Below are 17908 nucleotides of genomic sequence, written 5' to 3'. Positions count from 1 at the left end.
TCACTTAAACCTTCTCAAAAAGGAATAGAGGGTAAAGATTCAGCTACTGTTCCCAGTAATCCCCTTACACAGAATCCCATAGTAACAGAGACTAATCCTAATGCAATGGACACCTCTAAGTCCGCAAAAAGGAAGGGCCCGAATTCGAGGGATGATGAAAAAAGATCAATTACTGCGGATTCTGAAGATTTATCGGACTATTCTTCACCTGATAGTAGTCCTAATAGACAGCGACCAAAAAAAGAGAGATCTGTGTCCCCACGGATTTCCAGTCAAGGATTTGCCCCTATTGACCCAGATGAGCTCCTGTCCTCTGAGAAAGGGGTAACAGAGGGCTTCATGGCCAGATTCTGTAAAATGTTTAATGAATCTATTGCATTAGGGTTTGAGAAGCAAAATAAGACATTGAATGATATAACTAAAAATTTTAATCAGAGAATAGAAAAAAGTGAGAATAGAATCCTGGTTGTAGAAAATAAGACAGATACTTTACTTAAACAGAACTCAGAACTAAAAACAGAGGTGCAATCACTTAAAATTAAACTGATGGATCTAGAGGATAGGAGCAGGAGGTGTAATCTCAAAATAAGAGGTATCCCAGAAAATATTGTTCAAGATGAACTCTCAAACTATACAAAAGGTATATTTAAAAAAGCGTTACCAGATCTCCAAAATTCTGAATTTAGAATTGATAGAATACACCGCATCCCTCGTCCAAGGGGCCTGTCGGACGACAAGCCACGAGACACTATCCTCCGCATGCATTTTTATGAAACAAAAGAAAAAATACTATTTTATATTAGAGATAGGGGTTCCTTCCCAGACCCCTATGCTAATATAAAGGTCTTTGGAGACTTTTCCAAAGCAACAATGGAATTCAGGAAGACCTTTAGGGAAGTCAACGCAAAAATCAAAGATCTTGGAATCTCATACAGATGGGGCTTTCCTGCTAAGCTTCTGGTCTGGTATAGGGGAAGGACCATTCCTTTCTTTACGCCAGAGGAAGCTATGCTCTTTGTCCAATCGTTTCAAGATGGTATCGGTTGAATTTATTTATAAACAGTATTGTTTGTATTTTGAATTTTAATAAAGAAGGATTAGTAAATATGGGGTTATGGTAGGAGTTTAACCACTTTTTTTTAATCCCCAAATTAGGTGAGAATCCTTCTAGATTGGATTCCTCCAAGGAAACTCACTTGAGTTTAATTTTGCTTTTTTACTTGAATTTTATTTTTATTTTTTTTTGGTGTTCCTATACGTTTAGTAGTTACACTTCTATATTTGTTACTTGTACTTTGTTGAGGGTCTCACTTGGATTCGGTTTACCTTCTCTTTTGTATTAAAATAGGAGCAACATGAAGCTTAAAATCTTGTCCTTCAATGTTAGGGGTTTAAATATCCCTTATAAGAGACATGCATTATGGAAGGAAATTGAATATAACAAAGCAGACATTGTATGTCTACAGGAAGTTAAGTTTGCTAGGGGAAATCGACCATATTTCCAAGACAAGAAATTCCCATACATGTTCCAATCTCTTAAAGGGAAAAAGAAAGCGGGGGTTATTACGCTAATAAAAAACAATATCCCGTTTGAGTTAATAGAAGAAACTATAGATCCACAAGGGAGGTACCATATTCTTGTCTGCCATTTAAACCACACTCTATGCACAATAGTCAATATATACGCCCCAAATAAAAAAACTATATCATATCTGAACAGGTTAATGGGTAAGATTGAAAAAGTCAGGAAAGGGATGATTATATTTGCGGGAGATTTTAATATAGTCCCAGATAGCAAAATGGATTCCTCTTCTCTGGTCCGATATAAAGCACCTTCCCTTAACAATTGGTTAATCTCACATGAGTTTTTTGACATATTTCGCTGCTTGAATACCTCCTCACGCGAATATACCCACTACTCAGATACGCACAATACATCATCTAGAATAGATCTAATACTAACAGACGTCTTTGCCATTTCCAATTTTAAAACTATCAATATTTTGGGGAAATCTATATCGGATCATGTCCCCATCATAGCGGAATTTGAAATAGGAGCATACTCAAAGAATACATTCCTCTGGAAGGCCAATTCCTCCTTGTTTAAAAACCCGGAGCATAGAATAATTATCTCAGAGACAATCTCCAATTTTTTTAAAGAAAATGATATTGATGATGTAAACCCGTTTATTCTCTGGAATACACATAAGGCAGTGTTGAGGGGTCAACTAATCCAACTTTCATCCAAATTAAAGAAAATTAGGAGACAGAAAATTACTAACCTCCAATCTCAAATAAAATCAAAAGAGGATTCCCAAAATAATTTATTGGTTCCATCTTCGGAGGTCCATTTAGAAATCTTGAAATTAAGACAAGAATTGAAAATTTTAATTATGACTGAATATGACGCGGTTATTAGAAACTCGAAATTCAAACTTTATTCATCTATTAACAAACCAACTGCCTACATGATGAGAAGACTTAAACAAGATAGGATTAGTAAGAGAATAATTAGAATTAAATCCAAGAATGGGGATATTAAAACCCATCCTTCAGACATAGCGAACGCTTTCGCAGAGTTTTTCCAGGGTTTGTACAATTTATCTTTAGACTCTGATACACCGCAACCTGATATTTCATCAATAGGTACATTTTTAGATAACTTAAATCTCCCCCAGATTGATTCTTTGGAACTGGATCATATAAATAGGCCTATCTCAATAAACGAAATTTCTGATGCAATCAATAAACTTAAGGCTCAGAAGTCACCAGGGCCAGATGGATTCATTAATGAGTACTATAAGACCTTTCAACAACTTTTGACTCCCCATTTGGTAAATATATTTAATTTGGCTTCCTCTCAGGGTTCCTTCCCAAAGGAAATGTTGGAAGCGACTATAGTTATGATACCTAAGGAAGGGGGGGATCCTGAGAGGGTTCAGAGTTACAGGCCAATCTCACTTATCAATGGAGATGTCAAGTTATACTCAAAAATATGGGCCGAGAGACTAAAGAAGATTCTTCCCTCTTTGGTAAAAGATGACCAGATTGGATTTGTGGAGGGTCGTCAGGCGTCTGATGGGACCAGAAGGATTCTGAATATATTGAATAATACAAAATTTTCTACTGCTCCTTCAGTTCTGGTCACGTTAGATGCCGAGAAAGCTTTTGATAGACTGAATTGGACTTATCTTAGAGGGGTACTTTTGAAGTTTGGATTTAATGATGTATTTATATCCTCAATTATGGCCTTATACGCAGAACCATGTGCAAAAGTCTACACTAATAACCATCTATCAAAGCTATTCTCTATTTCAAATGGAACTAGACAGGGATGCCCCCTTTCCCCACTTTTATTTGTTTTAGCAATAGAACCCTTAGCAGAAAAAATTAGATTTAACTCTAATATTCATGGCCTAGAAACTCTACAACGTTCTTTTAAAATTGGTTTGTTCGCAGATGATATAGTATTGACTCTTCTAAATCCAGAAATTTCTATTGCGGCACTGATGATGGATTTAAAGGCATTCTCAAATATATCATACTTTAAAATCAATCATTTAAAGTCAAAGATCCTATCTTTTAATTTAAATTATCAGGAAAAGGAGCGGTTGGAAAGTCTCTCAAATTTTTCAGGAAAAGAGGAAGAAGTAAGATACTTAGGGACAATACTGACAAATAAATTTCAGTTAATTATCCCAATTAATATTAACAGTTTAATCAAAACTATAACTACAGATCTTACAAATTTTAAGCGCATCACCCTATCCTTATTTGGAAGGATTCTGGCCGTAAAGTCTTTCATTCTACCTAAGATATTATATTTATTCAGAACCCTTCCTATCAATATTCCATCAGTCTATCTGTCTAAAATCCAGGCTTTGATCAACTCTTTTATTTGGGATGATAAAAAACCCAGAATTGCCTCAAACATTCTCTATAAAAACAAAGAAAATGGAGGCCTGGGATTACCGAATATTACGGCATACTACCAAGCCTTGTTGATTAAGGCCAGCCTTCTTTGGTTTAAACAAACCAAGCCTCCGGCATGGGTGGTTTTGGAAGAGAGTCAGAGTAGCAATAATTTACTTAATAATACTTTTTATAACAATATCCTTGATTCTAGACAAAAGCTACCTTCACACCCTATATTTCAAGCTATACTTTTGGCCTGGAAAGGTTTTATTCGGCCAGGAAGGAATTGGAATAAAACAAGACAACTAAATAATGTACCATTATCATTGTTATCAGTTATTTATAGGCTTTCAATTCCAGATATTTGGTCTACATGCAACATAAAAAAAATAGGAGATTTGTATAATGGGTCTTTCTTCTCCTTCAGCGAAATTAAATTAAACTTTAATCTCCCCTCTTCAGAATTCCTTTTCTTCACTGTTCTTAAAGATCATATAAAAAAATTTATTAACCTCAAACCTCTAAATTTGGACATATTGGCCTTATTCATGGGAAACTTAGAAAAGAGAAGCGTCTGGAACTTAAAAAATATATACAAAATTTTTAATAGAGATACAGTTATATTAAAAACGGCATATATGAAACGTTGGGAGACTGATTTAAATATATCTCCCTCACTAGAACAATGGCAAGATGCCCTCAAACTTTCTTTTACCTCAACAATCTCGATGTCGTTACGCGAATCCTACTATAAATTAGTTGCAAGATGGTATTATACTCCATCGAGGTTGTTTTTTATAAATCATGGCACCTCCAACTTATGCTGGAGGGAGTGTGGATCAGTAGGGAATTTATTCCACATATTTTGGGGATGCCCAAAAGTTAGGAGCTTATGGAGAGAGGTTTCGGTTCATATAGATACATTCTTAGGTAGGAGGTTAGTTATCTCTCCTAGTATGGCTCTCTTGCTCCTGGACCTGGAACATTTAGACTTTTCATCAATCCTTATGATAGCACATATTTTACTGGTAGTGAAAAACTCCATAGCAGCTCATTGGAAGAAAATTGATTCTCCAAGGTTTGATGATATATTTCATAACCTTGTGATTCATAGTGCATTGGAAAGGCGCTTTGCTTTCCAAAACAATTACTTGGACAAATATAATAAGAAATGGGATGCTTGGAACAAGCTTTTTATTACTTAACGGTACTTCTAGAAAATTATGCTACGGTTTGACGAATCCAGGTGAGACTATATTTCATATTCTATATTTTAAGTCTGACGTTCAGTTCTTAGATATAGCTTTAAATCAGAAATTAGCTTAAGTCTTGATAATGATCATACAGTTTGTGTCATTGTCTAATGTATTGATATTTCTTATGTTTTTGCATAAACAAGGTACTCTCATTGAGTTTCTATTGTATTTCCTTTCCCTTCCTTTCCTTTGTTCCCCCTACCTATTTTCCTCCCCTTTTTATGTTTGTTTAAATCTTGGAAAATTCTAATAAAAATTATTGGAAAATAAAAGCATGAGTTTGCAACTACTTTACTTTTGGAGAAAATTCAAAACATTCACTATTCAATAGAGCCCAATAGCAAAAATCAGGTTTTGAATGAAGAATCACATTTCTTGGTAAAATCATGCAGGATTGAAATTTTTGATGGTTTTTTACTCCTCTCAACAGCCCAAACAAGTTTCTAAAAGGATGAGTTTGCAACTACTTTACTTTTGGAGAAAATTCAAAACATTCATTATTCAATAGGGCCCAAACTATCAAAAACCAGCGGTTTCAATGAACACACATTTCTTGGTAGAATCATGCAGGACTGAAATTTTTGATGTTTTTCTACTCCTCTCATGAGCCCAAACAAGTCTCTAAAAGCATGAGTTTGCAACTACTTTACATTTGGAGAAAATTCAAAACATTCATTCTTCAATAGAGCCCAATAGCAAAAACCAGCGTTTTGAATGAAGAATCACATTTCTTGGTAGAATCATGCAGGATTGAAATTTTTGATGGTTTTTTACTCCTCTCAACAGCCCAAACAAGTTTCTAAAAGGATGAGTTTGCAACTACTTTACTTTTGGAGAAAATTCAAAACATTCACTATTCAATAGAGCCCAATAGCAAAAATCAGGTTTTGAATGAAGAATCACATTTCTTGGTAAAATCATGCAGGATTGAAATGTTTGATGGTTTTTTACTCCTCTCAACAGCCCAAACAAGTTTCTAAAAGGATGAGTTTGCAACTACTTTACTTTTGGAGAAAATTCAAAACATTCATTATTCAATAGGGCCCAAACTATCAAAAACCAGCGGTTTCAATGAACACACATTTCTTGGTAGAATCATGCAGGATTGAAATTTTTGATGTTTTTCTACTCCTCTCATGAGCCCAAACAAGTCTCTAAAAGCATGAGTTTGCAACTACTTTACTTTTGGAGAAAATTCAAAACATTCATTATTCAATAGAGCCCAATAGGAAAAACCAGCGTTTTGAATGAAGAATCACATTTCTTGGTAGAATCATGCAGGATTGAAATTTTTGATGGTTTTTTACTCCTCTCAACAACCCAAACAAGTTTCTAAAAGGATGAGTTTGCAACTACTTTACTTTTGGAGAAAATTCAAAACATTCATTATTCAATAGGGCCCAAACTATCAAAAACCAGCGGTTTCAATGAACACACATTTCTTGGTAGAATCATGCAGGACTGAAATTTTTGATGTTTTTCTACTCCTCTCATGAGCCCAAACAAGTCTCTAAAAGCATGAGTTTGCAACTACTTTCCTTTTGGAGAAAATTCAAAACATTCATTATTCAATAGGGCCCAAACTATCAAAAACCAGCGGTTTGAATGAACACACATTTCTTGGTAGAATCATGCAGGACTGAAATTTTTGATGTTTTTCTACTCCTCTCATGAGCCCAAACAAGTCTCTAAAAGCATGAGTTTGCAACTACTTTACTTTTGGAGAAAATTCAAAACATTCATTATTCAATAGAGCCCAATAGCAAAAACCAGCGTTTTGAATGAAGAATCACATTTCTTGGTAGAATCATGCAGGATTGAAATTTTTGATGGTTTTTTACTCCTCTCAACAGCCCAAACAAGTTTCTAAAAGGATGAGTTTGCAACTACTTTACTTTTGGAGAAAATTCAAAACATTCATTATTCAATAGGGCCCAAACTATCAAAAACCAGCGGTTTCAATGAACACACATTTCTTGGTAGAATCATGCAGGACTGAAATTTTTGATGTTTTTCTACTCCTCTCATGAGCCCAAACAAGTCTCTAAAAGCATGAGTTTGCAACTACTTTACTTTTGGAGAAAATTCAAAACATTCACTATTCAATAGAGCCCAATAGCAAAAATCAGGTTTTGAATGAAGAATCACATTTCTTGGTAAAATCATGCAGGATTGAAATTTTTGATGGTTTTTTACTCCTCTCAACAGCCCAAACAAGTTTCTAAAAGGATGAGTTTGCAACTACTTTACTTTTGGAGAAAATTCAAAACATTCATTATTCAATAGGGCCCAAACTATCAAAAACCAGCGGTTTCAATGAACACACATTTCTTGGTAGAATCATGCAGGATTGAAATTTTTGATGTTTTTCTACTCCTCTCATGAGCCCAAACAAGTCTCTAAAAGCATGAGTTTGCAACTACTTTACTTTTGGAGAAAATTCAAAACATTCATTATTCAATAGAGCCCAATAGGAAAAACCAGCGTTTTGAATGAAGAATCACATTTCTTGGTAGAATCATGCAGGATTGAAATTTTTGATGGTTTTTTACTCCTCTCAACAACCCAAACAAGTTTCTAAAAGGATGAGTTTGCAACTACTTTACTTTTGGAGAAAATTCAAAACATTCATTATTCAATAGGGCCCAAACTATCAAAAACCAGCGGTTTCAATGAACACACATTTCTTGGTAGAATCATGCAGGACTGAAATTTTTGATGTTTTTCTACTCCTCTCATGAGCCCAAACAAGTCTCTAAAAGCATGAGTTTGCAACTACTTTACTTTTGGAGAAAATTCAAAACATTCATTATTCAATAGGGCCCAAACTATCAAAAACCAGCGGTTTGAATGAACACACATTTCTTGGTAGAATCATGCAGGACTGAAATTTTTGATGTTTTTCTACTCCTCTCATGAGCCCAAACAAGTCTCTAAAAGCATGAGTTTGCAACTACTTTACTTTTGGAGAAAATTCAAAACATTCATTATTCAATAGAGCCCAATTGCAAAAACCAGCGTTTTGAATAAAGAATCACATTTCTTGGTAGAATCATGCAGGATTGAAATTTTTGATGGTTTTTTACTCCTCTCAACAGCCCAAACAAGTTTCTAAAAGGATGAGTTTGCAACTACTTTACTTTTGGAGAAAATTCAAAACATTCATTATTCAATAGGGCCCAAACTATCAAAAACCAGCCGTTTCAATGAACACACATGTCTTGGTAGAATCATGCAGGACTGAAATTTTTGATGTTTTTCTACTCATCTCATGAGCCCAAACAAGTCTCTAAAAGCATGAGTTTGCAACTACTTTACTTTTGGAGAAAATTCAAAACATTCATTATTCAATAGAGCCCAATAGCAAAAACCAGGGTTTAGAATGAAGAATCACATTTCTTGGTAGAATCATGCAGGATTGAAATTTTTGATGGTTTTTTACTCCTCTCAACAGCCCAAACAAGTTTCTAAAAGGATGAGTTTGCAACTACTTTACTTTTGGAGAAAATTCAAAACATTCATTATTCAATAGGGCCCAAACTATGAAAAACCAGCGGTTTCAATGAACACACATTTCTTGGTAGAATCATGCAGGACTGAAATTTTTGATGTTTTTCTACTCCTCTCATGAGCCCAAACAAGTCTCTAAAAGCATGAGTTTGCAACTACTTTACTTTTGGAGAAAATTCAAAACATTCACTATTCAATAGAGCCCAATAGCAAAAATCAGGTTTTGAATGAAGAATCACATTTCTTGGTAAAATCATGCAGGATTGAAATTTTTGATGGTTTTTTACTCCTCTCAACAGTCCAAACAAGTTTCTAAAAGGATGAGTTTGCAACTACTTTACTTTTGGAGAAAATTCAAAACATTCATTATTCAATAGGGCCCAATCTATCAAAAACCAGCGGTTTCAATGAACACACATTTCTTGGTAGAATCATGCAGGACTGAAATTTTTGATGTTTTTCTACTCCTCTCATGAGCCCAAACAAGTCTCTAAAAGCATGAGTTTGCAACTACTTTACATTTGGAGAAAATTCAAAACATTCATTATTCAATAGAGCCCAATAGCAAAAACCAGCGTTTTGAATGAAGAATCACATTTCTTGGTAGAATCATGCAGGATTGAAATTTTTGATGGTTTTTTACTCCTCTCAACAGCCCAAACAAGTTTCTAAAAGGATGAGTTTGCAACTACTTTACTTTTGGAGAAAATTCAAAACATTCATTATTCAATAGGGCCCAAACTATCAAAAACCAGTGGTTTCAATGAACACACATGTCTTGGTAGAATCATGCAGGACTGAAATTTTTGATGTTTTTCTACTCATCTCATGAGCCCAAACAAGTCTCTAAAAGCATGAGTTTGCAACTACTTTACTTTTGGAGAAAATTCAAAACATTCATTATTCAATAGAGCCCAATAGCAAAAACCAGCGTTTTGAATGAAGAATCACATTTCTTGGTAGAATCATGCAGGATTGAAATTTTTGATGGTTTTTTACTCCTCTCAACAGCCCAAACAAGTTTCTAAAAGGATGAGTTTGCAACTACTTTACTTTTGGAGAAAATTCAAAACATTCATTATTCAATAGGGCCCAAACTATCAAAAACCAGCGGTTTCAATGAACACACATTTCTTGGTAGAATCATGCAGGACTGAAATTTTTGATGTTTTTCTACTCCTCTCATGAGCCCAAACAAGTCTCTAAAAGCATGAGTTTGCAACTACTTTACTTTTGGAGAAAATTCAAAACATTCATTATTCAATAGAGCCCAATAGCAAAAACCAGCGTTTTGAATGAAGAATCACATTTCTTGGTAGAATCATGCAGGATTGAAATTTTTGATGGTTTTTTTACTCCTCTCAACAGCCCAAACAAGTTTCTAAAAGGATGAGTTTGCAACTACTTTACTTTTGGAGAAAATTCAAAACATTCATTATTCAATAGGGCCCAAACTATCAAAAACCAGCGGTTTCAATGAACACACATTTCTTGGTAGAATCATGCAGGATTGAAATTTTTGATGTTTTTCTACTCCTCTCATGAGCCCAAACAAGTCTCTAAAAGCATGAGTTTGGAACTACTTTACTTTTGGAGAAAATTCAAAACATTCATTATTCAATAGAGCCCAATAGGAAAAACCAGCGTTTTGAATGAAGAATCACATTTCTTGGTAGAATCATGCAGGATTGAAATTTTTGATGGTTTTTTACTCCTCTCAACAGCCCAAACAAGTTTCTAAAAGGATGAGTTTGCAACTACTTTACTTTTGGAGAAAATTCAAAACATTCATTATTCAATAGGGCCCAAACTATCAAAAACCAGCGGTTTCAATGAACACACATTTCTTGGTAGAATCATGCAGGATTGAAATTTTTGATGTTTTTCTACTCCTCTCATGAGCCCAAACAAGTCTCTAAAAGCATGAGTTTGCAACTACTTTACTTTTGGAGAAAATTCAAAACATTCATTATTCAATAGAGCCCAATAGGAAAAACCAGCGTTTTGAATGAAGAATCACATTTCTTGGTAGAATCATGCAGGATTGAAATTTTTGATGGTTTTTTACTCCTCTCAACAACCCAAACAAGTTTCTAAAAGGATGAGTTTGCAACTACTTTACTTTTGGAGAAAATTCAAAACATTCATTATTCAATAGGGCCCAAACTATCAAAAACCAGCGGTTTCAATGAACACACATTTCTTGGTAGAATCATGCAGGACTGAAATTTTTGATGTTTTTCTACTCCTCTCATGAGCCCAAACAAGTCTCTAAAAGCATGAGTTTGCAACTACTTTACTTTTGGAGAAAATTCAAAACATTCATTATTCAATAGGGCCCAAACTATCAAAAACCAGCGGTTTGAATGAACACACATTTCTTGGTAGAATCATGCAGGACTGAAATTTTTGATGTTTTTCTACTCCTCTCATGAGCCCAAACAAGTCTCTAAAAGCATGAGTTTGCAACTACTTTACTTTTGGAGAAAATTCAAAACATTCATTATTCAATAGAGCCCAATTGCAAAAACCAGCGTTTTGAATAAAGAATCACATTTCTTGGTAGAATCATGCAGGATTGAAATTTTTGATGGTTTTTTACTCCTCTCAACAGCCCAAACAAGTTTCTAAAAGGATGAGTTTGCAACTACTTTACTTTTGGAGAAAATTCAAAACATTCATTATTCAATAGGGCCCAAACTATCAAAAACCAGCCGTTTCAATGAACACACATGTCTTGGTAGAATCATGCAGGACTGAAATTTTTGATGTTTTTCTACTCATCTCATGAGCCCAAACAAGTCTCTAAAAGCATGAGTTTGCAACTACTTTACTTTTGGAGAAAATTCAAAACATTCATTATTCAATAGAGCCCAATAGCAAAAACCAGGGTTTTGAATGAAGAATCACATTTCTTGGTAGAATCATGCAGGATTGAAATTTTTGATGGTTTTTTACTCCTCTCAACAGCCCAAACAAGTTTCTAAAAGGATGAGTTTGCAACTACTTTACTTTTGGAGAAAATTCAAAACATTCATTATTCAATAGGGCCCAAACTATGAAAAACCAGCGGTTTCAATGAACACACATTTCTTGGTAGAATCATGCAGGACTGAAATTTTTGATGTTTTTCTACTCCTCTCATGAGCCCAAACAAGTCTCTAAAAGCATGAGTTTGCAACTACTTTACTTTTGGAGAAAATTCAAAACATTCACTATTCAATAGAGCCCAATAGCAAAAATCAGGTTTTGAATGAAGAATCACATTTCTTGGTAAAATCATGCAGGATTGAAATTTTTGATGGTTTTTTACTCCTCTCAACAGTCCAAACAAGTTTCTAAAAGGATGAGTTTGCAACTACTTTACTTTTGGAGAAAATTCAAAACATTCATTATTCAATAGGGCCCAATCTATCAAAAACCAGCGGTTTCAATGAACACACATTTCTTGGTAGAATCATGCAGGACTGAAATTTTTGATGTTTTTCTACTCCTCTCATGAGCCCAAACAAGTCTCTAAAAGCATGAGTTTGCAACTACTTTACATTTGGAGAAAATTCAAAACATTCATTATTCAATAGAGCCCAATAGCAAAAACCAGCGTTTTGAATGAAGAATCACATTTCTTGGTAGAATCATGCAGGATTGAAATTTTTGATGGTTTTTTACTCCTCTCAACAGCCCAAACAAGTTTCTAAAAGGATGAGTTTGCAACTACTTTACTTTTGGAGAAAATTCAAAACATTCATTATTCAATAGGGCCCAAACTATCAAAAACCAGTGGTTTCAATGAACACACATGTCTTGGTAGAATCATGCAGGACTGAAATTTTTGATGTTTTTCTACTCATCTCATGAGCCCAAACAAGTCTCTAAAAGCATGAGTTTGCAACTACTTTACTTTTGGAGAAAATTCAAAACATTCATTATTCAATAGAGCCCAATAGCAAAAACCAGCGTTTTGAATGAAGAATCACATTTCTTGGTAGAATCATGCAGGATTGAAATTTTTGATGGTTTTTTACTCCTCTCAACAGCCCAAACAAGTTTCTAAAAGGATGAGTTTGCAACTACTTTACTTTTGGAGAAAATTCAAAACATTCATTATTCAATAGGGCCCAAACTATCAAAAACCAGCGGTTTCAATGAACACACATTTCTTGGTAGAATCATGCAGGACTGAAATTTTTGATGTTTTTCTACTCCTCTCATGAGCCCAAACAAGTCTCTAAAAGCATGAGTTTGCAACTACTTTACTTTTGGAGAAAATTCAAAACATTCATTATTCAATAGAGCCCAATAGCAAAAACCAGCGTTTTGAATGAAGAATCACATTTCTTGGTAGAATCATGCAGGATTGAAATTTTTGATGGTTTTTTTACTCCTCTCAACAGCCCAAACAAGTTTCTAAAAGGATGAGTTTGCAACTACTTTACTTTTGGAGAAAATTCAAAACATTCATTATTCAATAGGGCCCAAACTATCAAAAACCAGCGGTTTCAATGAACACACATTTCTTGGTAGAATCATGCAGGATTGAAATTTTTGATGTTTTTCTACTCCTCTCATGAGCCCAAACAAGTCTCTAAAAGCATGAGTTTGGAACTACTTTACTTTTGGAGAAAATTCAAAACATTCATTATTCAATAGAGCCCAATAGGAAAAACCAGCGTTTTGAATGAAGAATCACATTTCTTGGTAGAATCATGCAGGATTGAAATTATTGATGGTTTTTTACTCCTCTCAACAACCCAAACAAGTTTCTAAAAGGATGAGTTTGCAACTACTTTACTTTTGGAGAAAATTCAAAACATTCATTATTCAATAGGGCCCAAACTATCAAAAACCAGCGGTTTCAATGAACACACATTTCTTGGTAGAATCATGCAGGACTGAAATTTTTGATGTTTTTCTACTCCTCTCATGAGCCCAAACAAGTCTCTAAAAGCATGAGTTTGCAACTACTTTACTTTTGGAGAAAAATCAAAACATTCATTATTCAATAGGGACCAAACTATCAAAAACCAGCGGTTTGAATGAACACACATTTCTTGGTAGAATCATGCAGGACTGAAATTTTTGATGTTTTTCTACTCCTCTCATGAGCCCAAACAAGTCTCTAAAAGCATGAGTTTGCAACTACTTTACTTTTGGAGAAAATTCAAAACATTCATTATTCAATAGAGCCCAATTGCAAAAACCAGCGTTTTGAATGAAGAATCACATTTCTTGGTAGAATCATGCAGGATTGAAATTTTTGATGGTTTTTTACTCCTCTCAACAGCCCAAACAAGTTTCTAAAAGGATGAGTTTGCAACTACTTTACTTTTGGAGAAAATTCAAAACATTCATTATTCAATAGGGCCCAAACTATCAAAAACCAGCCGTTTCAATGAACACACATGTCTTGGTAGAATCATGCAGGACTGAAATTTTTGATGTTTTTCTACTCATCTCATGAGCCCAAACAAGTCTCTAAAAGCATGAGTTTGCAACTACTTTACTTTTGGAGAAAATTCAAAACATTCATTATTCAATAGAGCCCAATAGCGAAAACCAGCGTTTTGAATGAAGAATCACATTTCTTGGTAGAATCATGCAGGATTGAAATTTTTGATGGTTTTTTACTCCTCTCAACAGCCCAAACAAGTTTCTAAAAGGATGAGTTTGCAACTACTTTACTTTTGGAGAAAATTCAAAACATTCATTATTCAATAGGGCCCAAACTATCAAAAACCAGCGGTTTCAATGAACACATTTCTTGGTAGAATCATGCAGGACTGAAATTTTTGATGTTTTTCTACTCCTCTCATGAGCCCAAACAAGTCTCTAAAAGCATGAGTTTGCAACTACTTTACTTTTGGAGAAAATTCAAAACATTCATTATTCAATAGAGCCCAATAGGAAAAACCAGCGTTTTGAATGAAGAATCACATTTCTTGGTAGAATCATGCAGGATTGAAATTTTTGATGGTTTTTTACTCCTCTCAACAACCCAAACAAGTTTCTAAAAGGATGAGTTTGCAACTACTTTACTTTTGGAGAAAATTCAAAACATTCATTATTCAATAGGGCCCAAACTATCAAAAACCAGCGGTTTCAATGAACACACATTTCTTGGTAGAATCATGCAGGACTGAAATTTTTGATGTTTTTCTACTCCTCTCATGAGCCCAAACAAGTCTCTAAAAGCATGAGTTTGCAACTACTTTACTTTTGGAGAAAATTCAAAACATTCACTATTCAATAGAGCCCAATAGCAAAAATCAGGTTTTGAATGAAGAATCACATTTCTTGGTAGAATCATGCAGGACTGAAATTTTTGATGTTTTTCTACTCCTCTCATGAGCCCAAACAAGTCTCTAAAAGCATGAGTTTGCAACTACTTTACTTTTGGAGAAAATTCAAAACATTCATTATTCAATAGAGCCCAAACTATCAAAAACCAGTGGTTTCAATGAACACACATGTCTTGGTAGAATCATGCAGGACTGAAATTTTTGATGTTTTTCTACTCATCTCATGAGCCCAAACAAGTCTCTAAAAGCATGAGTTTGCAACTACTTTACTTTTGGAGAAAATTCAAAACATTCATTATTCAATAGAGCCCAATAGCAAAAACCAGCGTTTTGAATGAAGAATCACATTTCTTGGTAGAATCATGCAGGATTGAAATTTTTGATGGTTTTTTACTCCTCTCAACAGCCCAAACAAGTCTCTAAAAGCATGAGTTTGCAACTACTTTACTTTTGGAGAAAATTCAAAACATTCATTATTCAATAGAGCCCAATAGCAAAAACCAGCGTTTTGAATGAAGAATCACATTTCTTGGTAGAATCATGCAGGATTGAAATTTTTGATGGTTTTTTACTCCTCTCAACAGCCCAAACAAGTTTCTAAAAGGATCAGTTTGCAACTACTTTACTTTTGGAGAAAATTCAAAACATTCATTATTCAATAGGGCCCAAACTATCAAAAACCAGCGGTTTGAATGAACACATTTCTTGGTAGAATCATGCAGGACTGAAATTTTTGATGTTTTTCTACTCCTCTCATGAGCCCAAACAAGTCTCTAAAAGCATGAGTTTGCAACTACTTTACTTTTGGAGAAAATTCAAAACATTCACTATTCAATAGAGCCCAATAGCAAAAATCAGGTTTTGAATGAAGAATCACATTTCTTGGTAAAATCATGCAGGATTGAAATTTTTGATGGTTTTTTACTCCTCTCAACAGCCCAAACAAGTTTCTAAAAGGATGAGTTTGCAACTACTTTACTTTTGGAGAAAATTCAAAACATTCATTATTCAATAGGGCCCAAACTATCAAAAACCAGCGGTTTGAATGAACACACATTTCTTGGTAGAATCATGCAGGACAGAAATTTTTGATGCTTTTCTACTCCTCTCATGAGCCCAAACAAGTCTCTAAAAGCATGAGTTTGCAACTACTTTACTTTTGGAGAAAATTCAAAACATTCATTATTCAATAGAGCCCAATAGCAAAAACCAGCGTTTTGAATGAAGAATCACATTTCTTGGTAGAATCATGCAGGATTAAAATTTTTGATGGTTTTTTACTCCTCTCAACAGCCCAAACAAGTTTCTAAAAGGATGATTTTGCAACTACTTTACTTTTGGAGAAAATTCAAAACATTCATTATTCAATAGGGCCCAAACTATCAAAAAACAGCCGTTTCAATGAACACACATGTCTTGGTAGAATCATGCAGGACTGAAATTTTTGATGTTTTTCTACTTTTCTCATGAGCCCAAACAAGTCTCTAAAAGCATGAGTTTGCAACTACTTTACTTTTGGAGAAAATTCAAAACATTCATTATTCAATAGAGCCCAATAGCGAAAACCAGCGTTTTGAATGAAGAATCACATTTCTTGGTAGAATCATGCAGGATTGAAATTTTTGATGGTTTTTTACTCCTCTCAACAGCCCAAACAAGTTTCTAAAAGGATGAGTTTGCAACTACTTTACTTTTGGAGAAAATTCAAAACATTCATTATTCAATAGGGCCCAAACTATCAAAAACCAGCGGTTTCAATGAACACATTTCTTGGTAGAATCATGCAGGACTGAAATTTTTGATGTTTTTCTACTCCTCTCATGAGCCCAAACAAGTCTCTAAAAGCATGAGTTTGCAACTACTTTACTTTTGGAGAAAATTCAAAACATTCATTATTCAATAGAGCCCAATAGGAAAAACCAGCGTTTTGAATGAAGAATCACATTTCTTGGTAGAATCATGCAGGATTGAAATTTTTGATGGTTTTTTACTCCTCTCAACAACCCAAACAAGTTTCTAAAAGGATGAGTTTGCAACTACTTTACTTTTGGAGAAAATTCAAAACATTCATTATTCAATAGGGCCCAAACTATCAAAAACCAGCGGTTTCAATGAACACACATTTCTTGGTAGAATCATGCAGGACTGAAATTTTTGATGTTTTTCTACTCCTCTCATGAGCCCAAACAAGTCTCTAAAAGCATGAGTTTGCAACTACTTTACTTTTGGAGAAAATTCAAAACATTCACTATTCAATAGAGCCCAATAGCAAAAATCAGGTTTTGAATGAAGAATCACATTTCTTGGTAGAATCATGCAGGACTGAAATTTTTGATGTTTTTCTACTCCTCTCATGAGCCCAAACAAGTCTCTAAAAGCATGAGTTTGCAACTACTTTACTTTTGGAGAAAATTCAAAACATTCATTATTCAATAGAGCCCAAACTATCAAAAACCAGTGGTTTCAATGAACACACATGTCTTGGTAGAATCATGCAGGACTGAAATTTTTGATGTTTTTCTACTCATCTCATGAGCCCAAACAAGTCTCTAAAAGCATGAGTTTGCAACTACTTTACTTTTGGAGAAAATTCAAAACATTCATTATTCAATAGAGCCCAATAGCAAAAACCAGCGTTTTGAATGAAGAATCACATTTCTTGGTAGAATCATGCAGGATTGAAATTTTTGATGGTTTTTTACTCCTCTCAACAGCCCAAACAAGTCTCTAAAAGCATGAGTTTGCAACTACTTTACTTTTGGAGAAAATTCAAAACATTCATTATTCAATAGAGCCCAATAGCAAAAACCAGCGTTTTGAATGAAGAATCACATTTCTTGGTAGAATCATGCAGGATTGAAATTTTTGATGGTTTTTTACTCCTCTCAACAGCCCAAACAAGTTTCTAAAAGGATGAGTTTGCAACTA

The sequence above is a fragment of the Dendrobates tinctorius genome, unplaced genomic scaffold (assembly GCF_039654945.1).
Source record: "Dendrobates tinctorius isolate UK_male_01 unplaced genomic scaffold, ASM3965494v1 ptg000188l, whole genome shotgun sequence".
In the NCBI taxonomy this organism is placed as follows: Eukaryota; Metazoa; Chordata; class Amphibia; order Anura; family Dendrobatidae; genus Dendrobates; species Dendrobates tinctorius.
This window is presented reverse-complemented; position numbering follows the sequence as displayed.